The sequence below is a fragment of the Oreochromis niloticus genome, linkage group LG2, assembly GCF_001858045.2.
Source record: "Oreochromis niloticus isolate F11D_XX linkage group LG2, O_niloticus_UMD_NMBU, whole genome shotgun sequence".
Lineage (NCBI taxonomy): Eukaryota > Metazoa > Chordata > Actinopteri > Cichliformes > Cichlidae > Oreochromis > Oreochromis niloticus.
The window spans coordinates 7,429,312-7,449,323 of NC_031966.2; the positions used below are offsets into that span (position 1 = coordinate 7,429,312).

Below are 20,012 nucleotides of genomic sequence, written 5' to 3' on the forward strand. Positions count from 1 at the left end.
ATCAGTCAAATCTGATTAAACACGTTGGGAATACAAAAAAATACTTTTTAACTGAGGGTACTTTTAATTTTCTTTTTTATTTTCATTTATCATCCCATGAGCTCGGGATTTCTTTTACTGCTTCGTGTTTTGTGTTCCTGTTTTTTCATCTTCCATCAGTTACAGAAATTAAAGTTTCAGACAACACTGCTGTAGTGCTTCCCTCAGATCAAATCAAATCAAATTTTAATCAAACCAAGTTAATGCAGCCACCAGCAGGGCATTAAACAGTTTGAAACACTCATTTTAATGCAGTAGACTAAGCAGCACAACAGCCCACAAAGCCTCCTTCCTCAGCTACACTTTTGCCAAACATGAATGAAGTGTGTGCTAAATGCACAGCAACTATAGGAGCGCTGTTACTGGGTTTGTCAGTACAGAACAAAAGGTCGGAAGATTATCTCAGAAGACAAACACAAAGTAGTTTCCACTGGGTTTGTTTCAGGAAGGACAAACTTGTAATAAAAATCATTAAAAAGAGGTCAGGAGCCTGGACATCCTAGTAAGGTATCCTGGCACACCAGACTTGGAGGACACCCCAGGATAGAGCCCTTATCAGGCCTGGGAATACCTCGGGATCCCCCAGGTGGAACGGGACAGTGTTGTCGGGAATACCCTGCTTAGCTTGTTGCCACTGTGAGAAGATAGTGGATGGAGAAATTATATTTTATTACAGCGATTTGTATTTAACAGAACAAACAAAGGTACAAATTAACTACACTGTTATGGCATAGTCAAAATAACTGATCCAAGAAGATTTGTAGGAAATGACAATAAAATGGCGAAGCGGTTGTGTTTGTGTCGTCTCTTTAGCATCGTATTCTCCTCCTTTCATAGTTGGACGAGCTCTTCTGAGAGGACTGAAAAAAAAAAATCTGCCACTTCACTATCTGGGAGATAAGTGCAGCTGTGAACATGCTGCTGTCAGCTTTTGTTCAGAGTTTAAGATCTGAAGATTGAAGCTTTTTTCAACCGCAAAGTCCTGATTCAGCGAGAAGGGTGGCCGTCCCGTCAGAAGAGCCCCGCTGATCGTCGAGTACCATAGCAAGAAAAAAGGAAGTAAGTGAAGATGAAAATACAGACGATTTATATATTTTGCATGCATTTTTTCCCTGTCTTTGAACACGCTCGCCGCTCAGCAAGCACGATAGCTCTGCCGCCGCCAGCTAGCTTAATAAGAAGCGCCGTCGTGGTTTGACACTGCTGGAGCTTCTGGACCGATAAGAACCAGAGATCTGAAAAAGTGTGAGAAAAGCAGAGGGCACGATAGATAGACAATGAGAAGTGGGGTAGACAAGAGTTTTAATGCTTATGCCAGCAGGTTGAAAAATTATTATCGTGCTGCCTGGTTGTGACGGTGTGTATGGACGCCTGACAGCAGCCAGCGGCTCTGCTCATTAATAAGGAGAAAAACTGAGTATGTGTGAGAGTGTTAAGACTGTACTGTTGTCAACTAAATCCTGACATGCCCTTTACCATCTGACTGCAGGCAGAGCAGTAAACTCAGAACTTCTGTCATATTTTAATATTTCATCACATTTTGCTGTTCTGCATCAGCCTCTGCTTCACAGCTGGCTAAGTCAGTTTCTACATTACATTATTTTACATGTCCTTTTTTACTAAAATAACCTTATTTTTAGTTAAATGTCATACTATTTCACAATGAGGTATGGTCACATTTAACGAAGAGCGCTTTCCTTCTTTTTTTTTTGCCCGTTACTTTTTCAGACCTCCAGCGACAAAGACTTTCATCAGCTGTCCTGCAGAGAGAACGAGACAATTATTCATTAATGAATCTGCTCACAAACACAACAGTTTCTGTTTTATTTCCAGACAAAAATGTGAAATAAGAAAAGCAAATATTCTTGCCACATGCTGATGAGAATTCAGCAAATATGTGAATGAAATTTCTCTTAAAGCTGGAAATTCATAATGACATTCGTATTGATGGAGTTGGCACTAATACACTTGATTTTCTATCTCATTTCAAAGTATAAGTAAAATTATTCCTAATCTAATTACAGCATACGTGTGAGCGATGTCCCCCAATGGCAACAAGGGAATACGGATATAGAGTAGAAAATGTTCCTTACCCTACAGTCACGTCATCAGGTTAATTATGTTCGCTGAGAATTTATCATGTAATTTGACTTAGTTTCAATTAAAATCCCACCTCCTAAATGTTCCCATTTCCCGTCTTCTTTGGCTGATCTGAAATGTATTATTTAATTCCTCTGAGCGCCTGTTTCTCTGTGTCCAGAGGAGACATGAAGGTTTTTTACTGTTTGCTGGGCAGGCAGCACTCAGGGCTCCGAGTGAGTAGCTAATCCACCAGCTATAAAGGTCTGGGTAACCTTTCTAACACAATTTCACAAAAGACTGCTCTGTTTGTTCTGCTTGTAGAAATAAAGCTAATTACAAAAACCCGCCCAAACGTCTTGACCTTTCCCTCTGGGTAATTACGGCTTCTCATTTATTTTCTTACCCCCACCCCCACCCCGCTCTTTTACTCTTTTACATTAAGATGTGTTCATCTTAATGGCGGCCTCATCTGTCCCTGCTCTCCTCCTTCATCAACTGGACAGTGAGAAAAAAAAACAGTCAAAAAGGGACATCTAAAGTTTAATTTCATCTTTGTCTGAATGTGAAAGCAATCTGTCCTCTGTGAACATTTACTCCATGAAGGTCACACGCAGTCTGATTCTGAAGAACAGTAAAACTGCCGCTGTGGCCTGAATGTACTGTAGAGCTCTTCTGAGTTTTGAGTATGTCCGCAGACCAGAATCTCTTATTCTTTGAGTGTCGTCCTCCCCTCAGCCTCAACCGTCTGTGGCAGATGGTTCAGACCTGGTTCTTCCAGAGGCTTCTTCCTGTTAAAAGGGAGTTTTTCCTTTACGCCGTTGCCACATGCTTGCTCATAGAGGGTTGCTTGATTGTCGAGGTTTCCCTGTATTATTGTGCAGTCTTTACCTTACAATACAAAGTGCTTTGGGGTGACTGCTGTTTTGATTTGGTGCTATATAAAAAAAAAAAAAAATTAATTTCATTGCGTTTGGTAAGTAAAACTGACTGCCGGGTGACTACAGGGTTGTCCAAGTCCTTTTACACCATGGGCCACATACAGCCCACTTAATCAAGGAACTGACCTCACAGCCCATTGTTCATTCAGTGGTGCTGGTTTCAGTCATTGTGCAAATGTACTGTTTAAAAGATTGGGGAAACCTGCAGTCAGCTGAGACTGAAGAAGTCACCTGGGTGAGTGACGAAACGTTTCTCCTACAGAAAACGCTACGTCCAGATGAACAGAATCAACCTTTTTAAAATAATGTAAGAAATAAGGAACAGAAAATGTGTAAAAAATGTACAGTTGCACAGTTTCCCAGACTGTCCTGTAATGATAAAACAGTTTTTGTTAATTCACAGAAATGCAACTGCCATCAACTGAAATTTCTACATCAGATCATGGAAAAAACAAACAAACAAGCTTTTCTATGATTTAATTGTTTACCTGTTACTTAGTTACTTTGGTGTCATATTTAAGGCCACTGGGAAGTTCTATATCAGTAGCAAAAGCCAGTCCAAAATTCCAAAATGTATGCCCTCATTGATGTTTTCCAAAGCCGGTCAGTTGGCCAGACCGGATCACCAATTAATTAACCAAACCCCGCAAGTTTTATGTTGCTGGCCTATAGAAGGAAGCCAAGTACCTGGCGAGAACCCATGCAGAACATATAAAACCCATACAGAAAAGCCCCCGCCATATGGGACCTTCCTGCTGTGAGGAAACAATGCTCAGCACCACACCACCATGTTGCCCCATAGCTATATTTCTATTTAGGTTAAATATTTTATATTTTTTAGGTAACACGGCCCCTGCCCTGGAAAGTACAGGGTACTTGTGCAATTTGCAGACAAGTCTGTTTTTTTCTGGAAACAATGAAACACTCTAAGTACAATACTACTTGCACCTCATTCATGGGTCGTGTTACAAAGTGTTAGAGTAATCCCTTTTAGAGTCCGGTTTTACAGCTAAACTTCAGAAAACACAGCCGCAGAGTTTTAATGTTAAGCATGTAAACATATTATAGAACTGTTACAGTTTCTATTAATAGAAGAGAAACATTTTTGTATGAAAAAGCAGCATTTTTAATGTGACCGGGTACCATCGGATAAATATATGTATGACATTTGTAACAATCCAAACGTATATGAAAGTTCAATAATTAATTTTCGACCTTCTTAGACTAAGAGACATCTGTGTCTGCATGTATACAGCGTACAGTGTCTCAGAGTATAGAGACCAACAGGTTCTAATCACAGCTTTTTCACACCTGCAGTTGTAAAATAACTGAACATGGCTTCTTTGTGTTAAAGTGAGGTGATGAAGGTTGAATGGTACAAAAGCCAAATCCTGAGTGGCTCACTTTAATACAGTACACTCCTGCTAGTCCTTCTGTTTTTTTCTTTTTCTAAATTAGCCAAAGATTGCTGGCACACACTCACTACTCATGTGAAGAAAGATTTTTTATTATTTTAATTTTTTAGATTTTTCGTTAGTTTCCCTACCACTTATAAATAAAAATAATATTTTTTTTCATATGTGTATTAACCCTCATCTTCTCCAAACCACCCCATTATCAGTCACCAGACAGCAGCAGGACTACTGACCAGTAGCCAATTAACTCCGGTCCTACTGCAGAAACTAGGCAGCTGCTCTGAGTGTCCTTAGCCGGGGAGTGTAAAGAGCAGCAGCTCTAAAAATACCAAGTGCAGATAACTTTACTTACACAAGGAGAATCAGCAGGACATCTCTCACTTAAAAAGAAACCTACTCATGTCTTAAAGGAAATCAGCTTTTGCTTTCTTGTGCTGAAAGTCTCACCAGTGCTCCCATCTGAATTACAAACAATTCCTAAAACAAATCATGTGGCGCAAATCAAACGCTGAACATAATTGAAATTCACAAAATGTTCAGTGAACGCCTTCAAGTTCGACATCAGTGATGTTGCTGCCTGCTGGTGGTTCCAGGGTTGCTCCAGTTTGTTTTCCTACATGCAAGCAAGTCCACCCTCAGAAGACTGACTCCACATCGCCAACTGAAAGTTCTCCACTTTACTCTGATTTTTAATTACTTTTGTCGTGCTTTCATTCTATGTCCCCATGGGGCATGTATTGCTTTACCAGTGTTTAATAGTCCACTTCTTTTATCCCTTATCAGCAGTTTAGACTTTTTATTCACACTCTGTTGTGCTTTTATTTTAAATCAAAGCTTGTTTGTTAGTGCTGGAAAGAAATGGAAACCCAAAGCAGACCCAAGAAGCAAAGCTGGCTCTTTACTGGCAGATGAGATAAATTGCTCCAGAGCTAAAAAGAACAAAATATATATTTATACGTATCAAACCGGGAGGTAAAAGGAGTCAGTGCGTGCATGTGACGAGAAAGGGGGTTGATTGGGAAACGTGGATCAGCTGGATCGGCAGGTGAAGGCTCAGGCTGAAATGTTGACGGACGATTTAAAACAAACGGAAGAACTTCATTTCAGGTTTGGTCTGAAAGAAGAAACACAAACAGCATGAAGCAGCATTCCCGCTGTGCAGGAAATTAACAATTAACAAAAGCTGTTAGCATTAATAAAGTACAGTGAGTTCTACAGCAGCTCAGAAAAAACATCACGGCGAGTCTAAAGTTGGTTCACATGTTGATAACAAACAGGATTATTCAGTGATTTTAATGACGAGAAACTCCAAGTGTTTGGATCCTTGTTACCATGTAGTTTACATTTCATCTGATTGTGGGGTGAATTTCATCATTCCATGGGAAAATTGGCTCCTGAGCTTCACCTGTGAAACGTCAGAGGCGTGAAACAGCTGCAGCTGCATGAAAACACAGTAATAAACTGAACCGTCCTACGAGATTTAAAGTGAACACGAGCTGATCAGACAGGAAACAAGAAGCTCTCAGACAACACAAACCTCAACAGGGCAGCTCAGTCGCTGGGCAGTGTTTGCTATCATACCAACTATATTGTATCTTCTACATATTCATTTTGTTTACTTTGGTCTTTTCAAACATACTTTAACAAGTTTGTAGTGCAGTTAAAATGTGTTTTGAAAGAAAGGCAGACGTGAATATCCCATAGTCCAGTACCATCTCCCGAACAAAGGCAGTAGAATTTTCAGTAGAGTTTTAAAGATAAAAGACATTTTATGAAAGTTTTACCTTATTTGGCCTTAAAGCAGTCATAGGTCCAGCGTCATATTTATTTATCCATCATTCCCTACATGTCATATATGTCAATACAAAGAACATGGTTTAAAATCGCTCTTCTTTCACTTTGACCTTCAGATCAGTCTATTGACCTTGAAGGAGAGGTCAGAGGTCAAACATGACATGATGTTTTAAATCTCTATATAGTACTTAATATATATTGAATCATACTTTCAAAGCTTTTTGTCGATTTCTTACCAATAAATCATGAAGTCGACCTTGACGGATGGAAGCCAAATGTTCATGGACTCCACCAACATGACTCCACCCAAAACTTTTCCAGCTGTCATGTTTGCAGACAGAACAACATGCTAATGCTACCAAACAGATAATCTCCTTGGCAGAAGTAATAATCAAAATTAAGTTGGTTTTATTTTTTTAAGCTGTTACCTTCCAATTGTAGTAGTGATAACCCTGAGTAAGTACAGTTCCTGTTTGCTTGCAGAAATGGGGCATAATTTATGGGTTGACAAGACTTCAAAGCATATTGAATATGTTTTATTGACAAATAACATTATGAAAATCGAACAGACTGCGCAGCTGTTAAAATGTACTGTATGTTTTGCAGCATAACAAAGCACAGAGTTACATTTGCAGCTGTGTAATATATGCTAACACACATTACAGTGCATAAGTACTGAATGTTTATCATCAGACAGCACAGACGCACAAACCCCGCGGACAAAAGGTCTGATTTTTGTGGGCCGGGCCTCACAGTCGACACAGATTCCTTCATCTGCATCTCTGCTGGGGTTCAGCATCTGGCAGGAGTCCAGAGTCCAAACACAGAGCGTGATGGAAACCAACCTGTCTGCTGGAACAGGCAACTCACACAGGAGAACTGGACCCTGCAGCGAGCCAGAGAGGAGAGGTCAAAGGTCAAAATCAGGATGTGTGTGCTGGAGTGTGTGTGAGGGTTTGAAGAGTGTCAAACGTTTGGTTTCTCGCTCTTCTTCATCTGCTCCCCTGATGATTTTCCTTCATATTCCTTTTCCTTCCTCCTTGCTCTGTTCATCTCTTGCGGTTTTCTTACTTCTTTTTCGTTTTTTTAATTTAAGCTTTTACACATTTTTTCTGTGTTTTTCTGTATTTGTTTTGTTTTTTCAGAGTGACTACAAAGAACATCAGACGGTGTCAGTGCTGAATATTTCTCCCTGGTTCATTTTCTCCTTGAAGGTGTTTCTGTTGAGATAGTTTTCTCTCACTCTTCCTTTGTCATCTTTATGACAGTAATAATCGAAAGAGTCTTTCAGCCTTTAAGTGAATGGATAGCCTACACTGTAACAGTGATATATCTGGGACAGTTTTCGTAAGTTATATTTAGGTGTGAACGTGTTTGTCATAAAGAGAAGTAGAAGTATTAAAAACAATAAGTTCTGTAATTACAAAGTCCAGCCCAGATTATTCTGGCCCATCCAAAATCTGCTTTGAGTCCTCCCTTCTGATTTTCTTTGCTCTGCTTTGCTTCATTTTTCTTTCCTCGGTGCCGTTCCTACTTTTTGTCATCTTTCTCTTGTCCACTTCTTTTCTTTTTCTCTCTTCATCTCCTTCTTTCTCTCTTTTCTGTGGTTTAAGAAGGACTGAGCAAGTGTGTGTGTTTGTGTGTGTGTGTTTTACAGCAGTTAGGCTGCGCTCCATGTTCTATTATTATTATCATCACCTCAGTGTGTAGGCGTCCATTAGGCAAACTCATATGCAACAATATGCAGATTCCATTTGCACGGATCATAAACTCCTGCAGGCCTTCTGCTACATCATCATCATCATCACCACCACCAACATCATCATCATCACCGCCGTCTCCATCAGCAGCAGCCAGCGGCAGCGGGCGGCGAGCCGAACATCACTGGAAGTAAATTTGTGCCTCGATTCGCTCAGAGATGCTTCCATTAGATTTCACCCGCGGTGCTCGAGTCAGTGAAGGCATCGTGTGAAGGAAGCGCTGTGAGGTTGTGAGCCACGGGAATTAATTTAGTATTTAATTTTTAATATACAACATTTTTTAATTGAATTAACATAAATTATCTAAATAAGAATATTTTTCAAAACAAAAGTACATTTCCAGCTCTGCTGTATTTAATCAAAATTAACGCCCACAGACACTCAAATTAAAATTAATTATAGACAATAATTACAGGCAGCTCAGGTATTTCAATCAACACTCTGGGTTTTACTTTTGTTACATTCTGGTGCATATATGATGGCATACATACATATTATATAGTCATTATACATATATATATTATACAGTCACTGTCCACTTCATTAGGAACACCTGCTTCACCTGGTACATCTGTCTGTTAACACAAATTTAGGCTTGTTGACATAAAACCAACCTGACAAAGTTCAATCTGAACTGGAAGCCAAAGTTTAAATTCACACACGCTCATCAAAAATAAAAGCTTTTGCCTGAGTCTCGACTTCTGCTGCAGCATTCAGATGATAGCGTCAGAATTTGGTGTAATCAGCATGAAAGCATGGATCCATCCTGCTCTGTGGTGTGATGGTGTGGGGGATGTTTTCTTTGCTCTCTGAGCCCTTGAGCACCACCTCAGTTAAATTGTGGCTGACCATGTCATTCTCTTTAAAACCACAGGGTACCATCTCCTGATGCTGCTTCCAGCAGGATAACGCTCAGATCATCTCAAACGGGTTTCTAGAACATGACGATGAGTTTACTCAGACAGCCTCTGGAGTCACAGATCTCAGTCCTGCAGAGCACTTTTGGGATGTGGTAGAAAAGGAGATTCATATCATGGATGAAGCCAACAAATCTGCAGCAGCTTTGAGATGCTATCACGTCAACATGATGGATAAAAGGAGCATACACTGTAAATATACTCCAGTAAAAACAGGAAGAGACGTCTTCCTTCTCTCACCCCAACCGGTCGCAGCAGATGGCCGCCCCTCCCTGAGCCTGGTTCTGCCGGAGGTTTCTTCCGGTTAAAAGGTTGTTTTTCCTTCCCACTATCGCCAAAGTGCTTGCTCACAGGGGGTCCACTGAACATAGACCAACATTTCTGAGGATTGTTTCCCTGTTGAATCTGAACCATGACGATTTATTAAAGAAGCTCTGAAGGCAGGAGGTACCAGCAATTACTGTTTAAAGCTATGTCATTGTTGGATGGTTTCTGTCAACCAATAATGTTTCTTAACATTCCATAACATTATGAATTGGCAGTGAAGTTGACCTTTGACCTGTTGGATTTAATTTGACATCATTCTATTTGAAAATAACTATTGAACTTGTGACCGTCACAGTGACCTTTGACCTTTAAGTTCAGCTCTTTGAGTCCAAGTCGATGTTTGACTCACCGCTGGCGTTCCTGAGTCTTACTTCCCAGAAACGGGCAACCCGAGCATCCCCTCCTCGGTGCAGAGGTGTAAAAATATTGATTTTGCTGTAGCGATAAAACAAAAGTCACCAACATCACATAATCCAGATTAACCCGTGAATATAAGAATGAAATTTACGTTAAGCTGATCTTTTATCGCACTGAAATCGGCCAGATCGCCAACATTGTCTGAAACACATGAACGTCTTTACTGCCGAGAGATCCGTCCAATAGTTAATCTATTGCTTTGTAGACCAGAACTGTAGACAGACTTATTGATGCTTCCATTCTTGGAGCCCTGACAGCTACTGTGGCTAACACGACAGCATGCCTCAAAGATGTTGGCAGGACTGTAACAAAGCTGTGCATGTCTGTTTTCACACACTTACCCTGAATGAAAGTTTGTTGAGAAAAAATACGTGGATGGGTTTGTGATTTTGGCTTCGAATTAAATCCTTTCTGTTTAACTTCTGACAAGCCTTTACTTGTTTTCAATAAACACGGATAATTTCACATGACAGCAGGCTGTTGTTGGATCCTTAACTCGGCAGAGATGTTGGCTTGAACGGTTGGATGATGAGTGTTCAAGTGAACGTAGGCGCTGCTGGATGCTGCCTGTTGATTTTAAGTGGCTTCCTGTTCTACAGCCGGCTGTGGGTGGACGACAGCTCTGTTAATTAATGCAACCATCAACACTTAGTACAACTGTAAGAAATAATTATCCCGGTGCATTCTCAGAAGCGCGGAGCCTGGTCATTGTCAGGGGATAGAATGAATTAAAAATGTTCAATAGTTCCCTCAAATTAGGAATTAATACTGTTTTGCTGTCACATTAGATATCATTGATTAAACATCTAATATCTGCAGTGTGCGTGCTTGTTTTTCCTGCCTTCATTAAGACTTTTGTACCTCAGAATCGCTGTTTTCCTTATTATAGGACTGCCTTCCTGCAGCTTTCGCGCAAACACCTTTAATTATATTCAACTGAGTTTCATTTATAATGCACTAATTCAACAACATCAGGCATCTCAGGGGACTTTATATTGTAAGAAACAGCACGGACATGAGCCCTTAGCTGGATCCCCAAACACAACACAACAAAGTGTGATATTCACCCTGCTGTACAGGTCTGGATAAATACTTGCTTATTTCAATTCATCATGCATGTTTATTGGTATACAATTAAAAATTCTAAAAAAGAGAAAGGAAAAAAGGTTTTCTATTATTTATATATTGTTATGTTTTAATTGCAAGTTTGGGGAATTAGACATCATCAAATCCCAAAAAGTCCAAGTAAACATGCGTCAAACGTGTCGTCATGACTGCAGTTTTGCTGCTGCTGATGTTAAGAGAGTTCAGCTGGTTGCCAAATAAGCAAGTTTTCCCTTTGCTTACATGAGAAAAAAACTAATGTACAGTTCTTAAAAATTCATTAGACCACCAGCCAATATAAGGTTTGTGCCACAGCTGCCCTAAATTACTAAATTACCAAAATCATTTTTATGTTTTGTAATGGTTCCTCTGCTAGCATGCACGAGGCCTATCGGAGCAGGCACGCTCCGTTTTGCATAACTATTTTTAATAGTTAATATTATCCCGGTAAAATTGCAACCACATAAGCTAGCGCAATAATTTTTTATTGCATATGAAACTGGATGAGTTGTAGCTTCATCTTATACATTCAACTTGTCCCAGGTCACGGTTTCCTTCCACATTTGGCTTTGCAAAAGTCCTGTAAAAAGCATTTGGAGCAACAAAAACATCATATACCAGAAACACGCTTTTTCGATCCGGTCAGCTGTTCATAGCACCTCCTAATTGGAATAAATATCAGTGAACTATCGCAGGTCCGCCATTACCTGCCAAAACCGGAAGTGATGTCATTTTTGTGGGAAATGTAATTTTTTGCCTTTCAGAGGTTTACTGGTGTTTTTGAAAGTCACGTTTGACTTTGTGTCTCTCTGTATAGTTTCTGGGATGCTTAGAACTTAAGTTTCACTGTTGGAAATAGTTTATGTTGATGCAGTTTTTTGCAAATTGTCCACAATAATATTTATTTTCATTTTTCCTGCTGTATATAAAAAATAGTGTATCTCAAAAAAAGAAACTATGAAGACACTCAAAATAAATTTCCTGTGGTTGGAAAATGTTTGGTGCAACTTTTTTGCATTTACGGTTTTGAGGGATAAATCTCTGAAATTTCTTTAACTAGAAATGTGCAAAACAAACCAAAAATTATTTTCAATTTTTTTGTAGTTTATTGCACTTTTTTGCAATTTATGAAGTTACTATGGACTTAATGCATAAATATTATTACAATTTGGGATATAACAGTTGTATTGATGTATAGCAACTTGAAATGCTCCCTTAAATGGCACTACAGCATGTAAAAATATAAAGAGGTACAGATATAAAGCTCTGGCGGACTTGGTTCTATGGTGGGTTTTAAAAAGTTAAAATATTTGCTAAAGTATAATAATTGTTGTTATTCATGAATTTTCTAATTTATAGTTTTGCAAACAAGCAGAACAAAGGAGAAAAGCACATGATTGTTGTTTTGGTTAAGACGTTAAATTACAGTTATTTACTTCCTGAACAGGAAAACTTAGTGGTTGAACGTTATGTTTGTTAATTTTTAACTTCTCAAAGAAATCCAGTATTCTGCATCAAATTATAAAAGTGTGAGTGCTTGTTATTTGCCTAAAAATGAATTTTTAATATTCGTTTAATTTTTTGGCAGATTTTAAAAATATTTGTGTTTTCCTGTTTTTAGGACTGGTGGTCTGATAAATAGAAATAGTTGCAGACTGGGAGGAGCTGTCTCAGGTGCTCCTCAGTCCTGAAGTCAAAAAACAGACTAATTCCACAACTGAGCAGCTAAAATGTAACCCTTACAGGTGAGTCGGTGGTGAATAAAAGAAGCATACACTGTAAATATACCCCAGTAAAAACACTGTCCAGGAATATTTCTTCAAAAATCAATAGATAGGTTTACACATTATTAAAACTTTCTAAAGGCAGTTGCTTAAATCTTAGATATCTTTCTGAAATTAAATTCAGTACGATGACATGAATATTTGAATGTCTCTGTCACTGCATAGTCGGATAAAATCAGCCCCTCTGCAGCCCGAGTTACAGATGTGGTTTTTTTAGTGGATAAGTGGTTGAAAACAGTGAAAGTGGATTTTTTTATTTAGAAACCCTTAAGTTAGAGTCTGACTCTGCATACTTTTACATGAAATGTTTGTCATTTGTGCACAAATTGTTGATGTGATGTAGAAACTGAAAAACCTTGTCGGGGACACGATTTAGCTGTGGAATCAGACTTAACAATTTTGTGCTGGATTTGACAAAAGTCAGCATCAGAAAATCAAAATGTTGTCCAACTGCAAAATAAATTTGATGTTCCAATGCAGTTTTTGTTTTTTTCAATCATTCTTTCTTCTTCTTCTTTGCAACTTTGAGAGCAGCTCTGGGTGTCGGATGTTTGATTAAATTATCCCACACCCATCAAAAACCCACATGCTGTAGTATTTTATTGGAAGCCTGAACGCCATTAGAAGACATCATTCTGTCCCTGTGATGGTTGTTTTCCCTCCAGCAGCAGCAGCATCATCTGGCGAGCCCGTGGTGATCTGCAGACCTCCCTCCTCGATCCCACCCACCAACAACAGAACTCCCTCCCAAGTCTTAATCGATTTCCACCGAGCAGATTCCTCCCCGACGAACAGTTCCCTCCTTGTACGGCGAGAGCTCGTCTCTGACAGCTGAGGCCAGCTCGTAGCCTGTGGCGATCGTCTGGAATGGACAGACACAAGGAGCGCACAAAGACTCGCCTCAAAGCAGCGGCAGATGTCCAAGTGATTGCTGCTAACACTGCCTTTCATTAGACAGCTGACAGCTCTGCTTGGATTCACTGATTGGATAAAAAATATATAAAAAAGAGCTCCGCTCTTCAAGGAGTTCAAGTGGCAGTTTGCACAATATAGGCAATATTTAAGAGTATTTTTGTACCAAACAGGAGCAATGCTTCAGAAGAAAGAAGAAAAGGGGGGCTGTATGTCGCCACTGGGTACCTTGAGAGGGAACTGTTGCTCAAAGCTGCCAGCAAACAGATTTGTACTTTTATCAAATGGATATTTATGAGTTCAGCGTTCACATGACAAGCAGGCGGATACAGCGTCAGACATGTTTGACATATCTCTGCCAGCCCGAGTAGGAACGTTTTGTGGCAATCACTTTCTTGTGACTCGTGGTCATTGTGCCACTTTAAAAGCTCCTTCACTGCCCGCAGCTTTGAAGTGAAGCTCCGTGAATCAATGCTTGCTTTATTGTTTATCAAAGTTAAAGCTCTGATGAATGCAGTTTCACTCATCTGTAGTGATTTCAGTTCATAAACATATTTGCAGAGGAAGTGTTTCATAACCTTCCGCTTCCCTATAACTGACCTTTGATGTGAACACGTGCTTTTTCTTTGCCTCGGATGTCTATGAATTTTAAAAAAAAAAAAAAGACTTTATGTGTGACTGTATTTGTTTGACTATAGCCGCTGCCATGGTGGCCTGAACACACCCACAAAAACTTTTCTAGAGGCTGATTATCGTCGAGTCCTGTGGTTTTGGGGTCCGCTCTATAAACATGTATAAATATGCAAAACTTGTACCTGCAAAGATAACTTTGCATCATGCAAAACTGTGGCCTCACACAAGTCAACAAACCACATATCCGAATGGTTCAGTCCATCAGGAGGTTGTCTAATTATCAATTTGCAAAAATCCTGCATTTACTTACTACAACATATGTGTTTCCTAATCAACACAATGAAGGGGGAAAGCCCTGTAACACAATAACTTGGTTTCCATTAATGTAACCATTATTTTTCTTTTTATATTTTTTTAATCCAATGTTAAAGTGTTTTAGCTTTAACATTGGATTTAGCTTCAGTCGTTGGCAGTTTGAGTAAAATAGAAGCTCCAAATGTATTTATCGTAAACATTTCACTGCTGGTCGCTCAGGTATCCCTGATACTGAATCCACTGTCATGTTTAAGTCTTTGTATTGTTTCAGATTCCCTTTAGCAGCGTTACACTGTGGCATGCTCACTATACATCGGGTGGGGGAACTCCAGGCCTCAAGGGCCGGTGTCCTGCAGGTTTTAGATGTGTCCTTGATCCAACACAGCTGATTTAAATGGCTAAATGAACTCAACATGTCTTGAAGTTCTCCAGAGGCCTGGGAATGAACTAATCATTTGATTCAGGTGTGTTGATGCAGGCTGCAGGACACCGGCCCTTGGGGCCTGGAGTTCCCCACCCCTGCTATACATCATCTCTTAGGATCCTAAACTTAACATAAAACATGACAAATCCACAGCATGAAAACTCACTCCGTTCACTCTACTCAGATTTCTAACTTGTGTTATATCTTTTCAGATGAACCACCGGGGGAGTGATGCAGACACGTGCAGATCAAATGTAATGCAAACTCCAAACCACCAATCTCCTACACATGAAGCAGTGACGGCGCCTTTAGATCCCACTGTGGGAAACATGCATTGTCATGATCTCACTCACCTCTGATAGAAACACAGGGTCCTGCTGTTCAGCAGGTTGATGCTGACTAATGTACAAACAGAGTCCATTTATTTAACCTTTACAAATAATAACTGTAGATGGACATTAACCCTCTGCACTTGTTAGGAGGTGTTATATCAGTGTTATATCAGTGGCAGTCCCATTCAATGCTTCAAACTGTGCTGTGATTCTCAGTTTTGATAATGCAATAAAAGTTATTATGTTTAGGAAGAAGTTTGTTAGACGAGTTCTGACTGCAGCTGGACGTAACAGCAGGTAGAGCCTGTTAAGCTTAATGGATATCTACAAATTTAAAAATGTGGATTTTATTATGACCATAAATTATCGTTTTTACTCAGAAACTTTGTTATGGGAATGATTTTTTGTTTAGCATCTTTAAAAGGCTCTACTGGAGCAGGGAAATATGACTCAAGGGCACCTCAGTGGATGTAAAGACAAAGATGAAAGCAATCCTCTTTCTTTATCCCCAGTTTTTTTTTTTTCCTGCTGGTCCTGGCATCGAACTGCTGACCGACCGAGCGTTTCAGCATAATCTGAGGCCCCGAGTTGATCTACCATCTTACTTTTCTCCTGGGTAAGTTTGAAACACGCAAGAGTGCATTTTCTGAAGATGAAAACGTGAACAGTGAAATAAAAAGGTTGGCATGATGGTGAACAGGCATAAAGGCGAACATACGCTGGGATCAAGTGTTTCTTTCACACAGAATCCTGCGTCTTAACCCCACAGATAAATAAAGTTTTCCAGTTCAGCTGATAAAAATGGATTTTGTGGGAGTTTTGGGAATACACTTTCAAAACAACAGGATTAATTCTTGCTTTTTTCTTTGTTTTATTCCATGTTATACATTCAAAATATGTAAGATTAATAAAGTCATAGCTTCTAAAGATCTCTACATTATTTTTTCCCTCATTTTATTTCTGACAGACATTGAAAAATAGGAAATCGCTATTGGCTGCCTAAAACAATCAGACAAAAGATGAACACGCAGCGTGACCGTCAAAGTGATGACAAAAAACCGGCACAGTTCGCCTTTAATATGAGACAGCAGAAGCGTCAGCTGCAGTCTCATAAAAACATGTGTCTGCTCCAAGAAACACACTCAGCATCTTAGCATTAAACCAAAGTGATTGCAGACCCACCGAGGTTATTTGAACCTTTATTACTTTTCCCCGTGTGACTCTCTTGTCAGAGCTGGTTTGCTTCCACTCCCGCCAACATCGTTGCTGGAGGATTTGAATAATTCATGCTATCTGCGTTATTTATGTATTCGCTTATTCATGAAAGCACAAATGTGTATGTGCCGTGCTGCTGCTTGGGAGGCAAATGAAGACATCCGCTGAGTTCAGGGCAGCGAAAGAGGAGATTTTTTTTATTGTAATAGCGTCATGAAATTGGATTCTGCTCGAGTCGTCGTTTCACAAAAGACCATGACCGATGCATGTTGTACAGCGACCGAAGGGACAGAGGAAGGCTTGTTCTGCTTTTGTCTCTGTCTCTGACTGACTGGATGTCAACCTCACTTTGTCACTTCGTCGCCCGAACAATAAAAAGGGCTGGAAAACCCGGGGAGCCTCGGGCCGGGGCTTCCCTCAGCCACCGTCTCTAATCTCATTTACTGCTTCATTCTCTGACGGCGGGCAAAAACCGACAGAGTAATCTGGAAAAAATGAGGGAGTGGAGGAGCAACGGAAAAAGACGGGAAGAGTCGGGAGATAAGAGGAAAGTCAGGAAGCCGGCAGCAGATAGCAGGGGCTCAGATAACAGCTACATCACAGGGCTGATCAGCAGCTGCACTGTTAGCACTGATGTAGTGATCTGAGTGTTAACATGACACAGAATATCCCCCGAGTACAACCCCAGCAATCCACTCTAACTGTGGAGTCCTCACAGACAAACTACTGCCCAAACTTTAAACAAAGAGTCCTTTTTATTCTCAGTAATTTGACTGATAATTGAAACTTCTTTTCAGAAGGTTAATGCACAGAAAAATAAAAATCTAAATCAAACGTATCTAGGAGAGGTCAGAGATATGTAAATGACAAAAAGTTCATGTCTTCTTCTTGCAGGTGCACAGCAACACGGTGGATTAAACGCAGTACTTCCAAAGTGTCACACTGTTCCTGCAGAAATGAGGATAAAGTCCTTAACAAACAGGAGATTTGTACATCCGGGAAAACTCCACCGTTCACATCTTACAAAGTCTCAAAACAAACCGCCATGCTTCACGTAACCACGTAATAACTGAGACTCAGATCTTTTGATAAATGGCATTTCAAACTAATTTATGTGACATTCAAGCAAAATCTGTTTGCCAGAAATATTTCCATTCAGTTAGCTAACGTTAAACCAACAAGCCACAACTAAGAGGCAGATTGCAGAAAATGCTTCCCGGTGTTTATGGCGAGCTGATAGGAATAAAGGAGCGTCTCGTCTGGCCTTCTTCCAAGACCTCTGGTGGTGAAACAGCTGTGCACACAGATGTACAGTATCTTATCAGGTGAAATGTGCTCACTGAACTGGAAGAATATGGACAGACAGATTTTCCCAGCTCAAGGTCTGTTCGTGTTTTTTTTTTTGTCTTTAGCAACGATTGGTCGGCTCGGTGCATGAGGAGGGGCTCGCTCTGCTGCTGTGTTTAATTACTCTGTAACTGTCTCGAGAAGAAGTTGTTAGGCAAATGCCTTGAAACGTAAAGACCGAGAGGTAGAAAAGGGTCTATTTGGGCTAAAATATTCCAACATTTATTTGGTGGTGGAAGGTTTAGCGGTCACAGCAAAACAGCAGAACTGTTCCCCTGGAGATGGAATCTGATTCGCTGCTGCCTTTTAATATTTTGGCTCCTCTAAAGCGAAGAGAGCTAGAGGGAAATCTAACGGTGTGACTGATAGAATTAACCGCAGGGAATCTCCCTGGAAAACACTCGGCTAAATGACACCTCAGTCATCAGTGACAGAGGATGATTATACGAAGCGAGCAGAGGGAAGAGATGCTCCGTCGATCTAACAATTTCAGGCTCGTAGATGAGAATTTTCTCTTAACACCAGAAAACAAACAACAGGGGGGTTTAAACAGTGGTCGGGCCTTCTTGTGTCACACCTCACGTTTGGTCTCTTTCTTGGTTGCAGGGGAGCTATTTGACGCAATTGCTTCTTTTCCCGGTTGGTAAAAATCCAAAGTGTTATTAAGATTTTTATTTTTAATACTAATAACATGCAGTTATGAATGCCAATGTTGTTTTTTTTCAACAATTACTCAGCTGATTGCCAGGAAATTTTGCTCCAAGGGAATAAATCTTTTTTCTTGGACCATATTTTTAGCAACATGTCGCTGTGTGTCAGAGTGCTGTTTGAGTGCGAAGGAGTATTAGAGCCACATTAAGAAAAAAATATTATTGCTCATTTTGAGAATAAAGTTGTAATTCTAGACTAAATGTGCAGATTACAGTTGTTTAAAGACAAACTCCCACCGCTGCTGTACCTTCTACAAAACGCCTGTGTAGACGACTTAATGAAACAAATTGATGTCTTGTGATACAACAGACGTCCTCATTATTGCATTGGGGTGTAAGCTGTCCTTTAGCAGCCATCTCATTTTGTACACATCCACTCTTCCAAGTTTTTCTCAAAATAGATTTTTGACTTTGATCTTGAAATTTCAACTTTATTCTTCAATGATCGAGTATCTATTTTTTTTTTTCTTGATGTGGCCTTATAACTCCCGTAGGAGGTCGAAGGACCCAGAGAAGGACTTTGAGTCTTTGCATCCATCATTATTGTGGGGTTAAACTTTGTCGTACTTTAGTAGAAATGATGTGACTAAACCCTGACTGTCCAACCCTGTAACATCCTATTAATACAGAAGAGGACCACTGAAAAAAAAACAAACAAAAAAAAAAAAACCTCCTCTTCCATACCTTAGTCTTCTCTGGTTCACACTGACTTGCAGATATTGTCATGGCTGTGTGCAGGCAGGCACGGAGAAAGGACCCAAAACGCAGGACTCGGGGGCAGACGTGGACTCAAAAACACACAGCTTTATTGCTGGATAGCAACAGAACAGAACTAACCTAAACTGAGAAAATAGAAAATAAGAGTCCAAACACAAACCAAAAACCCAGACGGTCAAGAAACACAGACCTAACAAACAGTTCAGGGGGCCGACCAGGAGGCAGACAGTGCAGCAGGCCAAAACAGTGCAGTTCCGGAGGCCGACCGTGCGAAAGGCAGCGGCAGCGGGGCAGGTCCGGAGGCCGGCCGCATGGACGGCAATGGCGGCGATGGACAAACAGTTCCGGGGGGCGGCCGTGCGGACGGCAACGGCGGCGGTGTAGAAATAGTTCCGGGGGCCGACTGCGCGCATGGCGGCGACGGCGGCAGAGCAAGTCCGGAGGCCGGCCACGCGGAAGGCAGTGGCGGCGTTCAGGTGGTCGTCCATGCGGAAGGCGGGGGCGGCTACGGTGATGATGCCCAACAAGCAGCCTGACAAATGACCGATGATGTCGAGGCGGCAGTTTGGGACCTGAAGGTGGCGTGATCCCTGCAGCACCAGACGAGGCCGAGGCTGGACCAGACGAGGCCGAGGCTGGACCAGACGAGGCCGAGGCTGGACCAGACGAGGCCGAAGCCGGACCAGACGAGGCCGAAGCCGAAGCAGACGAGGCCGAAGCCGAAGCAGACGAGGCTGCTGGAGGCGACGCTGAAGCGGATGAGGAGGCTGCTGCCGGTGACACTGATTAAGCTGAGGCAGAGGCTGGACCAGGCGACGCTGATGAAGCTG

The 20,012-nt window shown here is 40.8% G+C and overlaps 1 long non-coding RNA gene across 1 annotated transcript; it reads left to right on the plus strand.

Moving 5' to 3' along the window:
- Nucleotides 1–306: 306 nt before the first annotated feature.
- LOC112842458 (uncharacterized) lies at nt 307–2,445 on the plus strand. Its single transcript, XR_003214229.1, has 3 exons — nt 307–743; nt 877–1,098; nt 1,768–2,445. It is a non-coding gene; the product is annotated as an uncharacterized LOC112842458 (long non-coding RNA).
- The last annotated feature ends 17,567 nt before the right edge of the window (nt 2,446–20,012 follow it).